This window comes from Oryctolagus cuniculus, chromosome 5 (genome assembly GCF_964237555.1).
Source record: "Oryctolagus cuniculus chromosome 5, mOryCun1.1, whole genome shotgun sequence".
Lineage (NCBI taxonomy): Eukaryota > Metazoa > Chordata > Mammalia > Lagomorpha > Leporidae > Oryctolagus > Oryctolagus cuniculus.
In genome coordinates, this window is record NC_091436.1 from 149,207,137 (window position 1) to 149,228,664 (window position 21,528).

At 44.5% G+C, this 21,528-nt stretch overlaps 1 long non-coding RNA gene across 11 annotated transcripts in view; it reads left to right on the forward strand.

Moving 5' to 3' along the window:
- LOC103349704 (uncharacterized) overlaps window positions 1-21,528 on the forward strand; it is a 451,983-nt gene that overhangs the window by 159,131 nt on the left and 271,324 nt on the right. For 5 of the 11 annotated variants that reach the window (XR_011388773.1, XR_011388767.1, XR_011388768.1 and 2 more), the window contains exon 3: window positions 16,141-18,073. The exons of 5 other annotated variants lie outside the window; for them this stretch is intronic. This is a non-coding gene — a long non-coding RNA (uncharacterized lncRNA). The remainder of the gene's footprint in view (window positions 1-16,140; window positions 18,074-21,528) is intronic. One more of the 11 variants, XR_007923028.2, reaches the window with a different exon arrangement.

Below are 21,528 nucleotides of genomic sequence, written 5' to 3' on the forward strand. Positions count from 1 at the left end.
GGATTTTATTGGGTGTTTTGATATTTCATTGTTTTCTTTTTGTCTTTGATCACTACTCCTGTGACAAAACTTTGGTTGTGCTGTTGCTCTCCTTTGCCTCCTAAGCTCGTATTATATCATGAATTGCTTCTTTGTTCTTTTCTCTTACCAATTTTGTTGATTGCAAATAAATTATTTATCTACCTAGATAGTTTAAGAATACCAGTTGTAAATCTGCTTTTGTTTTTCCTTCAGATATTTTCTGCTTACATTGGTTCATTGTAAAGAGTTTTAATTGTAAATCAAAATACAATAAAACTCATTAATCCTGGATGTTGGGTAAATGTTATGATCACTTGGCAAACCTTCCTCAGTGTTGTAATTAATGGCTGTAGGCCTCCTGGTCCTAGGGTGGAATATTGCAAGTTCTGGAGAATAAACTGTTTTCAAGTGTCCTCAAGTACTTCAGAAGTTTCCATTTCCATAGAAGCACTTGATATGGTAATTATATACGATTCTCTGTGTTCATTAAAATATGAGCCTAAGGGCTCCTATTCGCTTCTCATAGGTTGAAAGTAATGAAATTGCTTTGCTTTAAAAAAAAAACACTCTAATTCAGTATGTTCACTAATTCAGATGGGCTTTCCCTCCACTCTTTCCTTTGGTAGATGATAAGAGACATTTTTATTCATACCACTGAGAATATGAGGGTAGTACTGCCACATTAGGGAAGCAAAGATCCAGGTATCTTGGAAGGTGAAAGTGACTTTTTTTTTAACCCAGACTTTCAAAGTCATGGGGTTCCCTGTCCGTTAGTGCCCTGTTGCCATGTTTCCAGAAAGAATATATATATTTTATCCTAAAACCAAAATAAAAGTTGCCATCTTCTTGAGATAGCTTTTCAAAAAGTAGGAGCGAAAATCTAAGAGCATGGCCTCACAATAGCCAAAAGTAGAAGCAACCCAAATGTCCATAATCAGATGAATTCAGATGAATGGAGAAACAAATGGAATGTATGTATACAGTGGAATAGTATTCAGCCTTAAAAAAAAAAAGGCTGTGTGACACATGCTACACTGTAGATGAACCCTGAGGACATTATGCTAAGTGAAAGGAAAAAGGCAGGCATTAAAAGATAAGCAGTGTATGATTCCAGTTATATGAAATAGCTAGCATAGGCAGATTCATAGAGATAGGAAGTAGGTGGTGGAGGCAAGGAATGGAGAGTTACTGATTAATGACTATGCAGTTTCAGCTTTGCAAAATGAAGTCAGTTCTGTGCTTTGATGGACTTGGTCCCAGTAACAAAACAGTGTCAGTGTAGTTAATGCCACTGAACTGTATGCTTAAAAATGGTTGGAATGATCAATTTTATTATATATGTTTTACCACCATAAAAATTTAAAAGAAATGTACAACAAAAACTACTAATGGTAAAATTTATAACTTATAAGCTGTAATTACATAAAACACATGGGCTATTTTAGCTGATCTTCACAATGTTTATATATGTCATACAAATTACAAATTTATATATCACTATAACACCACCTAAAAGAAATCGAAGATGTACAAAGTTTTTATGACAAATAAAATGACTATTTAATGTCACAGGAAAAAACCTAAGACCAATTAGATTTTGTAGCATGTGTGTGTCCTATAAAAGCATTTTCTCATCTAGATTTCTGACATATGGTATATAAAAATTGCTATATTTTTTTGAATTGGGAATTCCTAGAACACATGAAAATTGGTACATGTTTAGAAACAAAAGAGGGTTGAACCAAGTGAATGTGACTTTATTTAACATGAAGCATCAAAGGATTTGTTAATATGCACACTCTGGTGGGCCAGGATGGGGCCTGACATTCTGCATTTCTCAAACTCTACCTGCAAGCCCAGTCCACGGGCCCTTGGAAGCCTCTGAATGGTTCTGGTTTCTCCTCTGCTGATTTAGGATCCATGCCCATCTCCTGCCAGTCACTTAACCACTAATCTTTCAGCTTCCACAATATCATTGCTGTTGCCATCTCAGTCTTTCTGGTCATGTGATTGTCTGCATTTGGAAAAACTCTTCCTTTTATCTTAGTGGGGTATTTCTATGGGGCAGAGTGAAGGGAAGAGAGGTAGGGCTTGACCTGAAGGGAGAGTCCTTTCCAGTCTCCTTCCCATCTTCTGTGGCTCTGTGCTGATTGTTGGAGGGACGGTTGGCCCATATTGCAGAATCATTGGCAGCTATTGGCTTCCCTTCTGGCCTCAGATTCTTTTGAATACATGTTTATTGAAAAATGAGTATGTACTGAGCATTATGCTTATCCTCTGGGTTAGATGTGGCTTCTTCTGGAAGAAAATGAGTCAGGTACACCTTGTCCCAAAGAGGAGTGCAGGGGGTAGGGCTGCATCACAACCGGCCAGGTTCTCATAACCTGTCTGACTCAGAGGTGTGAAAGCTGCTTCCCGCGTGCACCTGCCAGCTTCTATCTCATCCCCACATAGCCAATCAAGTTTTCTACCTCTGTTGCTCTAATGATTGAAGCGGAAAAGTGGCTGTATCCTGCCCTCTTTCTTTTTTAAATATTTATTTATTTATTTGAAAGTCAGTGGGGCCGGTGCTGTGGCGCAGCGGGTTAACACCCTGGCCTGAAGCGCCGGCATCCCATATGGGTGCCCGGCTGCTCCACTTATGATCCAGCTCTCTGTTATGGCCTGGAAAAGTAGTGGCGGATGGCCCAAGTCCTTGCACCTGCGTGGGAGACCTGGAGGAGACTTCTGGCTCCTGGCTTCGGATTGGCGCAGCTCCGGCCGTTGCAGCCGTTTGGGGAGGGAACCATCAAATGGAAGACCTCTCTCTCTCTCTCTCTCTCTCTCTCTTTTTCTCTCTCTCTCTCTTTCTCTCTCTTTGCCTCTCCTCTCTCTGTGTAACTCTTTCAAATAAATAAATGAATCTTAAAGTCAGAGTTATGGAGAGACAGGAAGAGACAGAGAAGAGAGACCTTCAGTCCACTGATTCACTCCCCAAATTGCTACAGCTGGAGCTGGGCCAAGCCAAAGCCAGGAGCTCCTTCTAGGTATCCCATTTGGGTAGAAAGGGCAAGCACTCCGGCCACCTTCCGCTGCCTTTCCCAGGCCATTAGCCCTGAGCTGGATCAGAAGTGAAGCAGCTGGGACACAGACTCATACCCCATACGGGATGCCAGCATCATCACAAGTGGTGGTTTTACCCACTGTGCACAACACCCACCCAGAAAGATCTTTCTGAATTGAGTTCTTCCACTTGAGCATTCCTGTTCAGACAGAGTTGTTTTTTGTGTAACTCAGAAGCGTTGGAGAAAGACATGCCCTTATAGCCTTGTGTGGACTAAAGAATTCTAATATGGCTCCCGAGACTTAAGCCCGCATCCTGAATAATATCTGGGACCATGAATGTGAAGGATGTACATCTGTGATTGTTTGTATTATATGGCAGTGTTGGCCTTAAGGTATGGGGCTGAGCCAGGTGAGTGTGATCTAATCACATTGTCATCCCTTTAGAAGTGAGCTTTGTCTTGCTGGAAGAAAAAGAAGCCATATGTGTACAATTAATTGAAAATAGATCTTAGTTAACAAATAAGAATGAGAATAGGAGGGGCAGGAGGAAGAAGGGTGGGAGGGTGGATATAGTGGGAAGAATCACTGTGTTCCTAAAGTTGTAAATACAACTTTAATGCATGAGGTTTGTATACCTTAAATAAAAGGTTTCTGAGGGGGAAAAAGAGGAAAAAGAAGCCAGAGATCGACACATGAGATGGATCCAGTGCACTGTTGCCAGCTTGCAGATGGAGGGGACAGTGTGGCAGGAGCTGGGCACTGAGAGCCAGCAAGGAAATGGGACTCCGTCCTCCAACTACAGGGAACTGAATTCTGCCAATGAGAATTAAGAGCTGGGAAAAGCAATTTGCCTCCAGAGTCTGTAGATAGGAATTCAGTCCAATACTGAGGAAGAATCCAAGCAGGATGGGTTAGACTTCCAACTTAGAAACTGTGCGCTAAGAATTGCCTGTTGCTTAAGCTATCAAGTTCGTGGTTACTTGATAGGCAAGAGTAGAGGATTTACATACATATTAGTATGCAAATGGATTCAAAAGGAGCGCCTGCAGAAGAGTGTACAAGGTCAGCCATGAAAGAAGAAGCCAGTGTTGAGCCAGTACTGGACAGCGAGAGGTACTTTCTACAGAACAGAAATGAAAAATGTCACCGACCCACAGGAAGTAACAGTGGACAGAACCTCAGAGGAAATCGGAGCCAGTGTTGGTTCTGTTACTTCCTAGGTGGAACAAACCACTGATTCCACTGGGCTTCATGTGTAAAATAGAAGGGTTGACCAGAAAGTGTCCCATCTTGATATAACCACAGGTTTTGTTTACTAAACTTATTCTCCTGACTTCCTTTAATCTGACTGATAGTAAGAATGGGTTGAAGGGTGTTTGTTGCATGTCTCTTTTGGGTAGCTTTTTAAAAGCAGTTGAAATTTTTCTATGTTTATTTTTAGGACCATTTCAAACTATTCCTGTGTCGCTACAGTAATCATCTGATTTTGGTACCAAAAAGCTACACCAAAATATCCCAATTACTTGGAAACAATAATGTGTAAGATCTGTTCTAGTTTTGAGAAAACTAATGCCCATGGATAGTTTTAATATACTGGAAATCTAGAAACTCCCTTTTTATATTTTTAAAACACGTATCTGGACAGTCATCTTTAAGATATATTTTTGAGGAGCCAGTATTGTGATGAAGTGGATAAGGACCCTCTATGATGCTAGCATCCCAGGTGAGCACCAGTTCAAGTCCCGGCTCTTCTACTTATGATCCAGATTCCTGCTAATGTGCCTAGGAAAGCAGCACTTGGGCCCTTGCCACCCACGTGAGAGACCCAGATGGGATTCCAGGCTCCTGGCTTCAGCCTAGAGCAGGGCCTGTTGTTGTGAGCATTTGGGAGGGGACCAGAGGATGAAAGATTCTCTCTCTCTCTAACCCCCCCCCCCCCCATGGCTGGATGGCTGGATGGCTGGATAGATATATATAAAGCCAGGGTGATTTTTTTTTTTTGTTAAGATTTATTTTTTCAAAAGCAGAGTTGCAGAGGCAGAGGTCTTCCATCCACTGGTTCACTCCCCAAATGGCCACAATGTCCAAATCTGGGCTGATCCAAAGTTAGCCTGGAGCTTCTTCCAGGTCTCTCACGTGGGTGCAGAGGCCCAAGGACTTGGGCCATCTTCCACTGCTTTCCCAGGCTATAGCAGAGAGCTGGATCAGAAGTAGAGCATCCAGGACTTGAACCAGTGCCCATATGGGATGCCGGCACTGGAGGTGGTGGCTTTACCTGGTGTGCCACAGCACCAGCCCTACTAAGGTGATTCTGACTAGAAGTGTTTTTTGGCCTGGGACACCTGCTCATCAGAACTTATCTTTGTGTCTTTCTGAAGTGTTTTGGGGTGAGCATGTAGCAACCCCCCTTTTTCTTGCATCATTGTACATGAGCGTGGTCTGTTGGACTTAAAATATTATTTACAGCCATATCTATAATTGCTGGGTTTTTAAAGGAAGTGGCTTACATGAACTCTCTGAGTTGCCAGTCTTTTCCCTCTGAGATAATTCTGCCTTGGCTTAAGGATCTTGTTCACATGGCAAAATAAAAATCTGTGGAAAATTAAGGGTACTTCAGTTATAGTATTGCAGGGATATGATGCTATTTCAAAGGAAAAATGCTAATTACAGAGAGATTTTTTTTCTCCTAGCACCTGGAACTTCTTTCCCTGCTATCAAGTGGCTGCTGATTTTCGTAGATTGGATTGTATGGGCTGGCGGGGGGGGGGGGGGGGAGATGATGGAAAGTGTGTGTCATTTCACTGGGAATGGAGGAATAGAAAGCCTTTTCCACCCCCCTCCTGTGGGGAACCTCTAGGAATGTTGCCCAATCTGAGTTTGCCGCACAGCAAATGAAGTGCTTTCCTGGGTCTGTTTGAAAGTGATCATTTCTGAGTTGCTCCCTTGGATATTTTAAAACACACCCGAGAAAGGGTGGGGAGGGGTACAGAGGTAGCTGGCCTTTGACGTAGTGTTTGAGATATCCCCATCTCAGAGGGGAGTGACTTTGTTCAGTTGCCGGCTCTGACTCCTGGCTCCAGCTTCCTGCTGACGCAGATCCTGGGAGATGGTGGCAGTTGTTCAAGTTTGTTGAGTTCCTGGCTATTGAAGGTGTCTGGGGAGTGAATCAGTGAATGGGAACTCTTTCTGTCTGTGCCTCTCAAATAGATAAATAACAATAATAATAATAAAAGAGGCCAGAGGTGGAAAAACCACAGTCTTGTGGATCATGGCTCCATCCCAGACACTAGGGAAACCCTTCTCCCTTGCCAAGGACACACTCAGCCAGCACAAATCTCCCACTGGAGCAGGTCTGTGCGGTGGCTTGCTTCCCCTCCATTAGTTTTAGTTCTGTCCCAGCCTTGCCAGTTCTTGCTGGATATTTGGTTTGTGAAAATGGTATTTGTGGAGCTAGCTCTTATTTCTTTTGTCATGTTAAAGCCATCACAGAAGACGATGGGAAGGGAAAGGCAATTGTACCTCCTATAAAACAGAGGCCTATTTAGGAGTATGCAAAAAGCAGTATGGGATCCTGGGAATAATAGTAGTCTCATTCCCATTATCCACTACCAGTACAAATGACGTATTTGCTGATGCTGGTTTAGGGACCAAAACTCAGACTTCTCATGTGTGCTGCAATTTTGAGAATTCTGTCTTGGGAATGTTTGCTGTGACAGCATCTAACCATTACTGCTGCTGTTTCCTGGTGACACCACCCAACAGTCTGTGTTCACTTGCGGGGTTGTGGCACAATCCTTCCCAGGGACTTAGAAAACAGTTAAGCCCTATGTAAAGTAAGCTTCAGTTCTTTCAGTGGTTTTATAGAGCATTTGTAACTTACGCTTACTTTTCTTATTCTTTATATCCATGTTTTACGAAGTTGAGAATGAAAATCAGAACAAGTGTGTTCTTAGAATGTGTATGTATGTACAGGATTTCAGTTATTTAGCAAACTGTGTAGTGCCTCCATTCCCTTAATGCTGGTTGGGTACCATATGTTTAGATACCATTTCCTTTCACTTCTCTTCTGAAAAATAATTTTTATTTTCACTTTTTAAAAAAAATTATAATTTAAAATGATTAATTCACCTTTTAAAATATAATTTGAGAGGCAGAGAGTCAGAGTGAACGTCCACCAGCTGGTTCATTTCCCACGTGCTTGCAGTGGTCAGGTTGTGGCTTGGTCAGGACCCAAGAAATCATTCTGGGTCACCTACCTAGGTGGCAGAAACCCAGCCACTTGAGTCATCACCACTGCCTTCCAGGGTCTACATTAGCAAGAAACTGGAGTCAGGAGTCAGTGCTTGGAGTCTAACCCAGACATTCTGATGTGGGGCATGGGCTGTCTTAATCCTGAGGTCAAACACACTCTGTTGACTTCTTTTAGGGTTCTCCTGCAGCTAGTTTGCAGTGGGTAGTGAAAAAGATAATGATTTGAGTGGAGAACTTGCTTTCCCACAATCATATCATGGTTCTGACTTCGATTTTACACAAGATCTTTTGGGGGAGCAGAGATAAATGAGGTATGAGTCTGGCCCTCAAATAACATGGAAGACAGACCTCACTTTAAAAAGATGCTGGCACTTTAGACATTAGAGGGAGTCGAGGCTGATGAAGGGGGTTAGATGAGGGATATGCAGTGTGGGATATGAGTGTTTGAGATATTGCTTAGGATTCCTCATCCGAGTACATGGACTGAGTCCCAGCTTTGTTTGCAATCTAGCCTCCTGCTAATGCACACACTGGCAGACAGCAGATGGTAGGTCAAGTTCTTGAATCTTGTCACTCACAAGACCCAGGCTCCTGGCTTTGGCCTGGCCCTGCCCTGGCTTTTGCAGATACTTGGGATATGAACCAATGGATGGAAGATCTCCTCTTTCCTCTGCCTTCCTGTCCCTTCCTCTGTTCTCCTCTCCACCCATCTCCTATCCTTTCCCTCTCCCCTTCAAATAAAAAAGAAAATAAATTTTTAAAAGAGTACTTTTAATAGGCATGTCTGCCTGATCTTAGACCAGTTCTTAAACCTCATTTTTGTTTTTTTGAAAAAGGAAAAATTGAAAATCTTCCTTTACAAGCCTGAATATTATAAAAGTACCTACCTGGAGACCATGGCCTACTCCTCTCCCCATCCTCCTGATACTGAACTGAAAAGGAGAAATCAGTGTCCAAAAGGGAATTATTACATCGCCTGAAAGTGATATTACATAATATGTCATGGATACAAGTCTTCAGTCTATTCTAAGACAGTTTCTAGGAGGAAAATAGCATTTAGTCTCAGTCTCTCTCTCTCTCTCTCTCTCACACACACACACACACATTCCTCTTCCTGTTGGTTTTATTTACTCAACCACTGTCACAGCAGGATGGAGTTAGACGGAATCTAAAAGCTCCTATGATCTCTCCCACGATAGAAGAGGCTTCCCTAGCCTGTCCTCATCACATAGAAGATGTTGGAACTGGAGCCAGGCAGGTTGGGTGACTTGCTGAAAGTCACTCTGTGCACGATGAAGTCCAGATCCATTGTTGGTAGATGCAGGCAGTCTGACTTACAGACAGCCTAATCTTCCATATCACCATATCCCAGAGCCTTAACAACCACTGCTGTGACCTTGGAAGCTGCAACATGAGCCTAGCTTTTCCTAATTTCTTTTAAGTAAACTCTGAGCACAGCTAGTAGACGTCATAACATCTTTTTGCATGGCTGAAGACCGTTCTTGATTAGCCCGGAAACTTACCTCCAGGCTGCTTGTATTTAGTTCCTTTGAAACTTCCTTGCACAATTTAAGCTTCTTCTTCATCCATATTCATGTTGAAACTGTGGACATTGACCTGATGTATCGTCTTCAAAGGTTCTGGCCCTTTGAAGGACTGAGTTGTCGGGGTGGGTATCCCCCTGACGCGGGTAGACATGTCCTTCCTGGGGCATTTGTTGGTGGAACTGGGATTCTACCTGAAATCTTAGGTTTGAATACTGGTCTCGCCAACTCTTGACAAATTTGAATTCTGGGGCTTCATCTTACTTATGAAGGAAATAGGTATGGTAATAAATGCCTCACTGTTTCTTATGAGAATAGCATTGGAAAAATGATTCCCATGTACCTGACATAGAGATAGTAACTTATGGTGTAATGTAAGAAGAGTTAGCTACGTTTTTTCAAGTTTGCTTTTTAAAATAGAAAACATGATTTTATCAACAAGTTAACTTCCTGTCTTGTAGATGAGAATAAACAAAAGCTTTACCGAATCATATTTTCCATAGTGCTTTTAAGTATAGAATGTAAAGCATTGACTCTCTTGGGACATATTCTTTTTTTTTAATTTTTTAAAAATTTATTTATTTGATAGGCAGAGTTAGAGAGACAGAGAGAAAGGTCTTCCTTCTGTTGGTTCACCCCCAAATGGCTGCTACAGCTGGTGCTGCGCCGATCTGAAGCCAGGAGCCAAGTGCTTCCTCCGGTCTCCCATGCAGGTGCAGGGCCCAAGCACTTGGGCCATCCTCCACTGCCTTCCCGGGCCACAGCAGAGAGCAGGACTCGAAGAGGAGCAACTGGGACTAGAACCTGGCGCCCATATGGGATGCCAGCACTGCAGGTGGAGGATTAGCCAAGTGAGCCATGGTGCTGGCACTGGGACATATTCTTATGTGGTATTCGCTTCCCTTTGTTTCCTTACAGTATTTCTAAGAATTATTTGGGGGCAAGACCTGAAGGGCAAACCCAATGAGGGTCTCCACCAAGGTCTGCCAGGCTGTGGAGTGAACATTGGTGTTCCGGCTGTTCCCTTTTGGGGCCCTCCCCATCTCCGTGCCCCCATGCAAGCTAGAGCTTTAACCTCCTGGGCTACCACTTAAGATCTGAAGACACACATTACACAATGAGTCTATCATATGGTTTCCCTCCCATCTTTAAACCTGGGGTAATACATTTAAAAAGCTGAGACTACTTGCCACCAGTGGTTTCCAGAGCATCACTGAGGTCAGAGCTGCAGTGGCCATGAAGCACCAACGTGTCCACTTAAGCTTCCGTCCTCTGCTTCTAGAAAGGTGCTGTCCTTTAACCCAGTGTTGTGCACAGCCCATCCTTGGCCTCCTTGGCCAGTTGAGGTGCCCAAAATCTCTGCATAGCTAGCACCTGTTCCGTGTCCATGCAAGGGTGGGAGGTGAGGGGTTCCCGTTGAAGTCCTCTCTAATTTCCCACTGGTATTAGTATATTTCTGCTTCTATAACAAAATATCTTGGGCTGAATAACTTGGGAATTTAATTTCTTGCCATTGTGCTGTCTGAGAAGTCCAGCATCAAGGTGCTGGCAGATTGTCTAGCGAAGGTAGCTTGTTGCTGTGTCCTCACGTGGGGGAAGGCAGAGAGGCAAAAGGAATGAGTGCCGAGACATCACATGGCAGAGAGAGATAGAAGGAGGCCACTCTTGAGGGCTTAATCCCATTTGTGAGGCTGGAGCCCTCATGGCATAGTCACTTCCTTAAAGGCCCCAACACTTAGCATCGTTGCTTGGGGGTTAAGTTCTGTCACATGAATTTTGGAAGGACCCATACATTCAAACCACAGCAGCGTCTCATTAGCTCCAGGTCTCTCGGTGCCAGCTACAGCATTTCAGGTTGTACGTTTTCCTCAGAGACGTGTGGTCTCCCTGAGCCCAGTGCCCCAGTGTCTCTCTTTTCCTCTGGTGCCTTGTTTTGGGTTCAGGTATCTCAGTTCTCTTCCTCCTCTCCTCATTTCCTGCCCCCTCCCTGCTCACGGCCTGGAAGCAGGGAAGGTTGGCATTTCTGTGCGGATTGTCCAATACATGGGCTCTGGGGAGTTGGAACCTTTTCTAATGCATTGTTCTTCTCTTGATCTCCTTGTGTCCTTGCACCAAAGGGTGAAAATGTGAAGTCCCTAGATAGTAGTGGAGATTGTGGACTAGGGCAGAAGTCAGAAGACTGGCTTTAAGTGCCACCTCTTCTCTTCCAGTGGGAAGAGAAGACAACGTAAGTTAACCTTCCTAAAGCTTCAGTTATCTTGTCTTTAAACTCCACATGGTACTACCTTATCTTGCTTATGGGCTGCTGGGAAAATCAAATGAAATAAACGTAAGAACTTCTCAAGCTGTGAGATGAGTAACCTGTGCTAGGGCAGTACCCTAAGTGCTATGGGAGAACAGGTGCACATACAGTAGTGAAAAGGGGCAGATATAAAGTGGCAAAACTTGGGTGTGAGTCCTAAGTGTGTTTTTTCCTAGTTATATGACTTTGAGTAAATTATTTAACTCCTTAGAAGTTACTTTCATCCATGGATACCAACATGAAACAAAATGTGCTGGTATATTGCTCTCTCTATATAATTGCTATATATATATATAATTGACATATTTGCTGCAAATGTTAGCCATTTCATTATTTTTCTTCATTATTGTTCAATGATTCAAGGAAGTAATTTTGGGGTGTATCAAAATATCACCCTCTTGGAATCCTGGGAAAACAGGGAGTACTTCTTTGATCCAGATTATAACTAACATACAGTAAGGGGCCGATTTTGGAATCTAGACATTAGCAGAAGGACACTGACCAAGTTTCTTTAGCTGTTATATAGATAATAGTTCTCTCAATTAATTAAGTGTATTTTTTTTAGAATCTTGAGATAAAAGAAAAGTTCTGTATTTTATTCCTCCTCATATTCAGCAAAACTAATTGGATTTCTGTGATACCCTTTGGTTTCCTAATGTTCACATCTTTAAAAGAGAGATAAAAATACTTGTCTTACTAGATGGATGGCTGTGCAAAGTGGATAATTTGACAATAGATTTTAAAAACTTGAAAGCTTAAAATAAATTATTACTACCTTTTTAATATATTTTGAACCAAACATACTGCTTTTCTTTGAAAGTACTTTGTTTTAGATAGGCTTAAAAATACTAAGATAACTAAAATGAATTGGAATCAGTCATTATTTTGAAATTATTTCAAATTAAAGGTTTGTTTCATTAAAGTGATCTTAAATTTTTACAGTTCAAAAGAATATGAAATAAAGTAATTTTTCTGTATGACAGAAATAGAAGTTTTAATAGAAACTTTATGGACTAACCTAGCACATTACAATATTGCAATCAGAAACATAAAGGAATCAACAGAAATGCAATTTTAAGTAATGAAAATACACATTAGTTTCTGGTAAGTCAAATGGGTAGATATCAAATACAGGTGCCAAGGACTAGATTAGTATAATTAACGAGTGGAATTAGCGGATAAATTGCATTTTATATGCCACTGCGAATGGATGCAGACCTTTTTACGTGTACAAGAGACATTTCCTAGATTTCATGTTATCGTTTCTGCTACTTTAAAATGTCTGTGTTAAGTTAGTGGTTCTATACCATTCAGTGTGCAATAGTTGAGTAAGCCTTTTCTGCTGTCTTAGAATAGGTGCCTAAGGCTCCAGATAAAATAGGCAGCTTTGCGAACGTCACCAGCCGATGACAGCCAAGGACATTTGGGACCGGATAGCTCCCCCGAAAAAAAACATTTTGTCAAGAGAAAATACAACTGGCTCTTCTGCCACTACTTCCCATTCCTCTCCCCATCCGAGCCTTTTCTGATCATAGATCATCAGGGAGGGATGGGAGAGAAGCCCACCAGTTTTATGCAGGAAGTGAAGGAAGCATTCTGAGACTTGAGCAGGGACTAAGTACTTGCAAGAAGGCAAGCCTAGTGTTGGATTTGCTGGTTATATGCCTGCTTAGGCAGGCTTGCCCGCTGCCCCGTGGCTCTCTGGCTTGGAGATGAGGGAGCTGGGGAGGAACAGCAGCAAGAGGCACTACCAATGGAGCAGCTCCCATGTCCCACGTTCCGTGGGGCAAGGAGAAGTGAGTTTTCCCTAGGGGAAGAGGGCACTGAGTTGTTGTGCTAGCACTGTCCCCAAGAGGCTGTCTTTCGTAACAGAAGCCAAGCAAGGGATGGTAGAAGAGGTTGAGCCAGAGCTGGAATCCGGTTTCCCACGTCAGGGGAGCTGTGTTATGAGGCGATCCCATGGGGCCCTTGGAAGAACTCACATAGCAGCCAGCATTTAGCCAGAGCAGGGACCAGGGCCAGTCCTGCAGGGAAACACTTGTTTTCTCTCCCTACCAGTTCTCTGGGTGAAGGCAGGAGGGACAAGTTAAAGCAGAAACCAGCTCCCTCCTGCCCCTCGCCCCCAGGTTTGCAGTTCCAGTACTAGCTTCTCCTGGCCACGACAGGGGCTTGTATAAAATTAAAATTGAATTTGAGAATTAAAAATCTAAACTGACCTAAAGTATAGTCACCAAAACTGACTCCCAAGTTGAGGATCCTCTCAAGATGTCATTAAAGATGGGAAAAGGGGCTTAGAAATGCACTCTGGTAGTTCTGACGTGAGTACTGTAAAAACCATTCCGTGTTAGTCACCCACTGAGGGGGTGACACAACAAGCCCAGTTCCATGGATTCTCCTACTATGTCATTAGGAAATCAAATATTCATCCTCTCTCTGCACTGACCTGCACAGTCCTGGTGTGAGTGATTAGCTTCTTTTTTATTTATTTATTTGACAGAGTTAGAGAGACAGAGGGAAAAGTCTTCCTTCTGTTGGTTCACCTCCAAGTGGCCACTACAGCTGGAGCTACGCTGATCCGAAGCCAGGAGCCAGGTGCTTCCTCCTTGTCTCCCACGCGGGTGCAGGGAACCAAGCACTTGGGCCCTCCTCCACTGCCCTCCCAGACCACAGCAGAGAGCTGGCCTGGAAGAGGAGCAACTGGGACTAGAACCCGGTGCCCAGATGCGATACTGGTGCCACAGGTGGAGGGTTAACCAAGTGAGCCATGGCGCTAGCCCAGCTTCTTGTTATTCTTACACTTGTAGTCCTTCTCTCCATTGTACGTTAAATGAAGTGTACGTGGGTATAAAAAGATGGCCCCAGTCACTAAGTGTTTACTTACAGGAATTATTTGTGACAACTACATGGCCTCCTTGTACACAAATTGAAGTGTCTTCATTTTGATGAATAGAGTTTTCTAGATTGGGTTTTCAGCCTAGCAGTTGAGACCCTGTTTAGGTTGCCAAAATCCTAGGTGTGTGGGTTCCAGTTCCAGCTCCAGTTTCACTTCCAGCTTCCTGCCCCTGTGTGCCCTGAGAGGCAGTGGTGATGGCTGACACACTTCAGTACCCGCCACCCATGTAGGGGACCTGGATTGAGTTCCCAACTCCCAGCTTCAGTCTGATCCAGCCCCAGCTGTTGTGGACATTTAGGACTGAATTAGTATTTGGGAGATCTCTATTTCTACCTCCATGCCTTTCAAATATATATATATATATATATATATTTTTTTTTTTTTTTAAAAGGGGATGGGTTTCCATTGTCAGTAGCATGGGAGGGTACAAAATAACACAGAGAGATGTGATAACTGTCCTTATTTTTAAGGGAAAACTGTATGTACAATATGATGCCATATCTTACACCGCTTTGTAAAGCACTATTTCATAGGAGGAGAAATGGATGCAAAATGCCTTACCTAATGTTTTCCAGAGAGCCGGTGAATGAGTTGGGAAGTGGATGCAGGATTTCATGTATCCGCGCCCTGGGTTTTTATCATTTATATAATCCTTTTTCTGTTACTGTCAAGATGTAAAAGGGGATTATGGTTGGAGTTAAAAAGCCCCTGCAATTCAGGCATGCCACACAAAGTTGTTAAACCTGAGAGGCTCAAGCCTTCTTGGCTCCTTTCAAGGTTCGGAGGCAAAGCACTCCGAGGAAATGCTATTAGGAGTTGGCTCTCTGGAGATGTAGCTCTGGGCAGTCAGCTTTTGAAGCTGAGAGGATAACAGATTGGTGCATGAGGAGGGGCACATTGCTTCAGGTGTGGAAGTAAAGGAGTGAGGAGCTGATAGTCTGGGGCAGACTCTTACTGTAATTGTACTTTGGAGCACCAAGTGGTTGTACATGTGGAGCTCAATTTCCCATTGAGTGCGTTTTCTGGGCTTTCATATAATGCTCAGGTACCCTCTTATGGCGTGTCGATCTCTGTGCTCAGATACCCAGGGCTGTGCTGTCTTCTTGGCCAACTGCCCATCTCCTTTAGATCTTAAAAGAATAGTTCAGTTTAAATCAGAAAGTGCAGATTTGGGACTTGGAAAGGAAAAGTGCCTGCAGTGACTCTGTGTAAGAGGTCCTGGTGAAATGGATCAGGGTCCAGGTTACACACAGAAGCAAGCACATGAGGCTTGAGAGTAGGAAGGGCGAGGGGAATAACCGTCCAGGGTGTGCTTCCTTGTGAGTGGGAAGTTTGAATCTAGGCAGAGGCAGAGTAAGACGAAGGGCAGAGAGAGTGGGAAAGAGCGGAGGCAGGACCGGGAGTTATTAGGGAGAGTGTTCCAGAACAGTTTCTCCCACTCGGGGGATTAACGCACCCCATGAAGGCACTGGAACATCTCAGAAGGCCACACCCCAGGCTCTGTGCAGACTAATGTTTTTATTGTCTAACAGGCACTGAGTCAGCTTGTTCAATGCCAGCCCTAATGCAGAGATGGACTTATTCCTTGCCCTGAAGCCACGCGGAGCCTCATTAGGAAGACACAGCACACACACCGGTTCCGGCACCACCAAAGAACAGTGTTGCTGTCATTCTGTGAAGTGGCTTGCCAGGTGGAATGAAGTTGTTTTGCCGGGAGACCTCTGCCAGAGGGTTCAATCTGATGAAAGTTTGAAATCTGATGCAACTGCATTGCATCACGAGCCGTGTTTTTGGATAGTGTTCTCACTGTATGACACATTGAGAGAGGCGAGGACTGATGCCTCTCACCCTCTGTGTGCTGTATGCCAGGTTTTCAGTTAAAACGATGTTTCGTTGGGTGCACGTGAGCGCGGCTTCCTACATAGGGGCTTTGCTATACCCCTGTGTCAAGGCGCAGAAGTGCAGGCCTGGGCTGCTGGAAGATCTCGGAGCCTGTCTGCCTGCCACATGTAGTGGGGTATGTACGTGGCCCTGAGTTTCAGTTTACGTATCCGTTGGCATCCTGTCTGCTCTTTCTTTCACAGATGAGGAAATCCAGTCCCAGAGAGAAAGCAGTTTAATGTGCCCCTTCCCTCGAGAGGAGCTGACAAAGTCCATACGAAAAATCGAGGTCTCCCGATTGAGCCCAGCGCCTTTCCCCGTGTGTCACACTGCCTCCCTCATGACTTCGGGGTTCGCTGGAGCACAGGACTGCAGGATGGTGGAGCATGTGCGGCTCCCAGCACCGCAGCGGAATGAACCCATCACGTCCGTCCAAGTCCTGAGCTCGTCCTGTAACACGTGGTGACTTGCCGCTCCTTGTGGTCTCGGAAGCAGGTGCCTGGAGGATACCACAGTCACTCTCCTCCGGCATGCTTCTCCCCTGCCTTCACTTGCCTAAATCAGTCTTTTCTTCCTTGAGGCGAGGACGGAAGGGGCGGGGCCAACGGTGCGTGTGGAAAGGCACGCAGCCCTGGGCAGAGCCTAATTTGAGTGGCATTAGTTGTGACTCAATATGTCTTTGAGAACCCAAGGTGTAGTTTTAAGAAGGATTTGGTTCTGTTTTGAGCACACTGGTTTTTGAGGTGCTGTCTGTGGCTCCAGGGACGAGGGCTCTCCTGCGTCTCCCTCCCCCACCCCCCAGCTAGAATATCTGTTCTAAATTCACCTCACACTTCAAATTCATGCCTGTCTTACCTTATGGGTGTGGCCAGGTCTGTGTGGTGTATTTTTATCAATGAGGAATTTAAAAGGGAGATTCACTATTGTAGGTCAGGACTACAATCAGATGAATCCCAGGCTCTGCCAGATCTGTGGACCTGGAAGGTTGTGGCGGTACTTGGTCGCCCGCTGTGTGTTCTCACCCTAATGCAAAGGATCAAGTCCATTCCCGCTTCTTGCTGATGTGTACCCTGGGAGGCACTGTGATGGCTTAGGGAGCTGGGTTCCTGGCTTTGGCTTGGCCCTGCCCTGGCTGCTGCAGGCACTGGGGAGTGAACACCTGGATGAGATTCTCTCTCTCTCTCTCTCTCTCTCTCTCTCTCCTTCTCCCTCTCTCTCCCCTTCTTTTTCAAATACATTTTTTAAAAAATGAATAAACTGAACTTCAGAGTCCAATGTACTGTTATACACAGTTCTTTTTGTGTGCCGTGCACTAGGCGCTGTCACCCATGTGCTGCCTGACCTAATTTTGTACCTTGGCTCACTCTTGGAGAAGGAATGTTTCATATCCAGGAAGCATTTCCTAACTTTTTGAGGGAGTCATCAAAACATTCATGGAAAACGCATATTATGAAAAAGCTAGGCATGGATTTCAAAATTTCTGTACACCAAAATCTTTTAATTTCACTTTCCCACAAACTCTTTGAAGTACCTTTGAGTATGGCAGCCCGGTTTTCCAGAGCCCTCTGCTTGGGGGCAGCTTTCTGCTTGGGCTGCTGCAGGGGTTCTGGCTTTGGTGCTGTCGAGCTGTCTACGCTGGCCTTTCTCCTGGAGCTTCTGCCATCCTCATTTCTGCTTCCTCAGTCCCAGGCACTGCTTGCTGCTTTGCCTATTAGAGAAAAGGGAAGGTGGGAAATAAAATAGCTTTGTGTCTGTTTTGTCTTTCTTATGAGAGCTGGTGTTAGAGATGGGAACAGGATGGAAAGGAGACAGAGGGAAGCAGGGGTCAGGATTGCTCATGAATTTAGCTGGATGTTAAGAAGCAAGGGAAGGACATGTGGAAGCAGGCTTCCCCCACCCCCAGATCCCCACGCCGCCTCCTCTTATGTCCCAGGCTCTTTGCTTTTCCTTCTCGCTTAGGTTCTGTACTTCATGGTATTATTACCTTAGGTATACATGGAATTTTTAAAAATGTTTCTTTAGGCTGGTCTGGAAACGTAATCTATATTTATGACACTGTTTTTATGAGAAGCTGTATTCTGAGTTCCAAGTAAATTATGGACATTCCTCCGGAATATGAACCATCTGCAAGTGCAGGTAAGTAAATCCATCCTTTGTTTCTAGGTAGTTTGAAGTTTGTACTCCAGTCTAGAATCTAGGGTTGTGACTCAGAATTTTGAAGATAACTGGAAGGACACAAAACATACCCTTTTTTGGCATGAAACCTCATCTGCCACACCCCCACATTTCTAGACTCTCTCCATTTTCCTTTTAACAAGTGTCTTTCTCTGGATCGTGTTTTGGTCTTTGGGTAATTCAGCTTTCAGAATGCATCAGGCAGCCAGGACTTGCTTTTCAAGCACTCGACAGAGTTTTCTCATTTTAGAATGCTTCCCCCACCCCAGCCCCCTTGGGTGACTTCACTAAATGCTGTAAACCCAAGAAGAGCCTCATGGTTGCAGATCTGGTATCGATTATCATTAATTCTTCCCTTTATGACTTTGCCACTTAAATACACATTTAGAAACAAACCAAATAAACATTAAATGGCATAACTAGATTTTTTACTTGGGTGGTCCAGTTAGTTTCAACATGTGCTCAACTTTGAAAGGTGGTTATGAAAACACTGTTTAACCACCCCCATTAAATGATTGCAATACTTTACAAATTTGTAAAAGTATCAATTCAGATATTTTTAAAAAGAAACTTTGGATTATTTATAGTGTATTTCTCTACAAATTAGCTGAAAAGGCAGAGTAAATTGCTTAGTCTCTGAGTTTCAGTTTGGATCATAGAACCTGATTGATTGGTCTCCAGCTGGGGTCTTTGTGCAGAGCCATTCAACCCTCTGAGCTTCGGCCTCCTCATTGGTGCCAGTGGGGATTTTTTGGTTGATTCCCAGCAATGCACTCTGCAATGCTGTGAATGTAAATGATTTTTTTTAAAAAAATTTTATTTATTTATTTATTTGAAAGTCAGAGATATAGAGAGGCAGAGACAGAGAGAGAGGTCTTTGATCCGCTGGTTCACTCTCCAAATGGCCAAAACGGCCGATCCGAAGCCAGGAGCCAGGAGCTTCTTCTGGGTCTCCCACATGAGTGCAGAGGCCCAAGCGCTTGGGCCATCTTCCACTGCTTTCCCAGGCCATAGCAGAGAGCTGAATAGGAAGTGGAGCAGCCGGGACTTGAACTGGTGCCCATATGGGATGCTGCCACTGTAGGCGGCGGCTTTACCCATTACACCACAGTGCTGGCATCCCGTGTGGGTGCTGGTGCGAGTACCAGTTGCTCCACTTCTGATTCAGCTCTCTGCTGTGGTCTAGGAAAGCAGTGGAAAATGGCCCAAGTGCTTGAACCCCTGCACCAGCGTAGGAGACCCAGAAGAAGCTCCTGGCTCCTGGCTTTGGATCATCTCAGCTCTGGCCATTGTGGCCATTTGGAGAGTGAACCAGCAGATGGAAGACTCTCTCTCTCTCTCTGTCTGTCTCTCATTTTACCTCTCTCTATAACTCTCTTTCAAATAAATATAATAAATGTTTAAAACAAAAACATTGATTACTCAGCTCTAGAACTGGGCCAGGTGGCAGATCCTGGAATGATCAATAAGGGTCTAGAAACAGCACATTGTTCTGAGTCATTTTGGAAGGTCAGTATTTCTTTGTTGCCTTGTTTATTCAACTGTACGTATGATTGCGAAAATGAAAGGGCCATCTTGCAGAAATAGTTTGTATGATGTCTCAGCATCTTCAACATCTCATACAACGTGCAAGGAAGCTGCTGTTACCTGCCCTGTCCGGCTCATCAGGCGGCCTTCAAGAGTCTGTTGGATTTGGCCCAGCTGGCGTTGGTGTTTCTGGATTGTGTGTTAGAAGTGAACTACTAGGATGAGTCTTTCACTCCTGCAGGTTGGCATTTTGTCTAACTCCCCGGTACAAAGAGAAGCCCTCTTCCTTGTTGTGTTTGTTTCTCTTTCACATGTCTTCATTCTTTCCAATGATCCGTTCTACTGGAAAAGCATTTCCCAATACAGTAAGAGATTTTTTGGGGGTGATTAGTTTCTCTCTCTCTCTCTCTCTCTCTCTTTTTTTTTTTTTTTTGACAGAGTTAGACAGTGAGAGAGAGAGACAGAGAGAAAGGTCTTCCTTCCATTGGTTCACTCCCTTAATGGCTGCCACGGCTTGCGCTGCGCCAATCTGAAGCCAGGAGCCAGGTGCTTCCTCCTGGTCTCCCATGCGGGTGCAGGGACCCAAGCACTTGGGCCACCCTCCACTGCACTCCCGGGCCACAGCAGAGAGCTGGACTGGAAGAGGAGCAACTGGGCCTAGAACCCAGGGTGCCAGCGCCACAGGCAGAGGATTAGCCAAGTGAGCCACGGCGCCGCCCCGATTAGTTTCTCTAAGTCACTTTCACTGAAGTATCTTGACTGATTTCCTTGTGTAAGCATTAAGGTTTACATACTGGTCTCATAAAACAGTGTACAAGAAAACTGATCCCTGGTTTCAAAGTCCGATGTTGACAGTATTGAAATCTGGCTCTTGCTAGGGCAGTGTGGGGCATGCCATTTTGATTTGTCTCGGGGGCAGCCCTTGGGGCTGATGCTAATGGTACAGGAGGAAAAGCGAAACACCGTGGTCACTCAAGTTCCTTTGATCATGCACAGCTGGGTTTTCAAATATTATACCAACATTTTATCAGCAACCAAAATATTTCTCAGGACTCTGAGCTGTGGGAATCATCCCTCCCTAACCCTCTTTTTTTTTTTTTTTTTTTTTTTTTTTTTTTTTAAGTCCAAGGACTTGGGCCATCTTCTGCTTTCTCAGGCCGTAGCAGAGTGCAGGATAGAGCAGTGGGTCTCGAACTGACACCCATATGGGATGCTGGCACTGCAGGTGGCAGTTTACCTGCTATGCCACAGTGCTGGCCCCTCTACCCCTCTTTGAATCTGGAATGGGAGACTGGCTGTTTTCTCAAAATCTTGTGCAGACCACTCTTCCTTAAGACAGACTATACCGGTAAGAACCTAGGAGCTTGTCTTCCCATTTGTGACAGGTTGCTGAAAGAGCAGGAGTTGGGTTTCTTTTAATAGTTCAGGATCCTGTACACTGCCTACAGTACAGCAGGGGCTTGCTATGGGCTTGGGCTTCTGAGGACCCCTCTTTCTTTGAGGTCTTTATAAACCAGATAGAGTCTAACTGATCAGAGAATGAGGAAACTTTGCTGGGCTGGGCGTTTGGCGCAGCAGTTCGGATGCTGCTTGGGATGCTTGTGTCCCACATTAGAGCGCCTGAGTCTGGGTCCTGGTTTAGCTTCCAGTTCCAGCTTCCTGCCAATACAGACCCTGGTTTGCAGCAGGTGTTGGCTCAAGTGCTCGAGGCCCAGCCATCCATGCGGGAGACCTGGGTTGTGTTCAGGCTGCTGGCTTCTACCTGGCCTAACGCTTGCTGTTGCAGGCATTTGTGGAGTGAACTAGCAGATAGAAGATCTGTCTGTCTCTTTGGCTTTCAAATACTTTTTTAAAAGCTTGTTTTATAAATTAGACTTCATAAGTGAGGG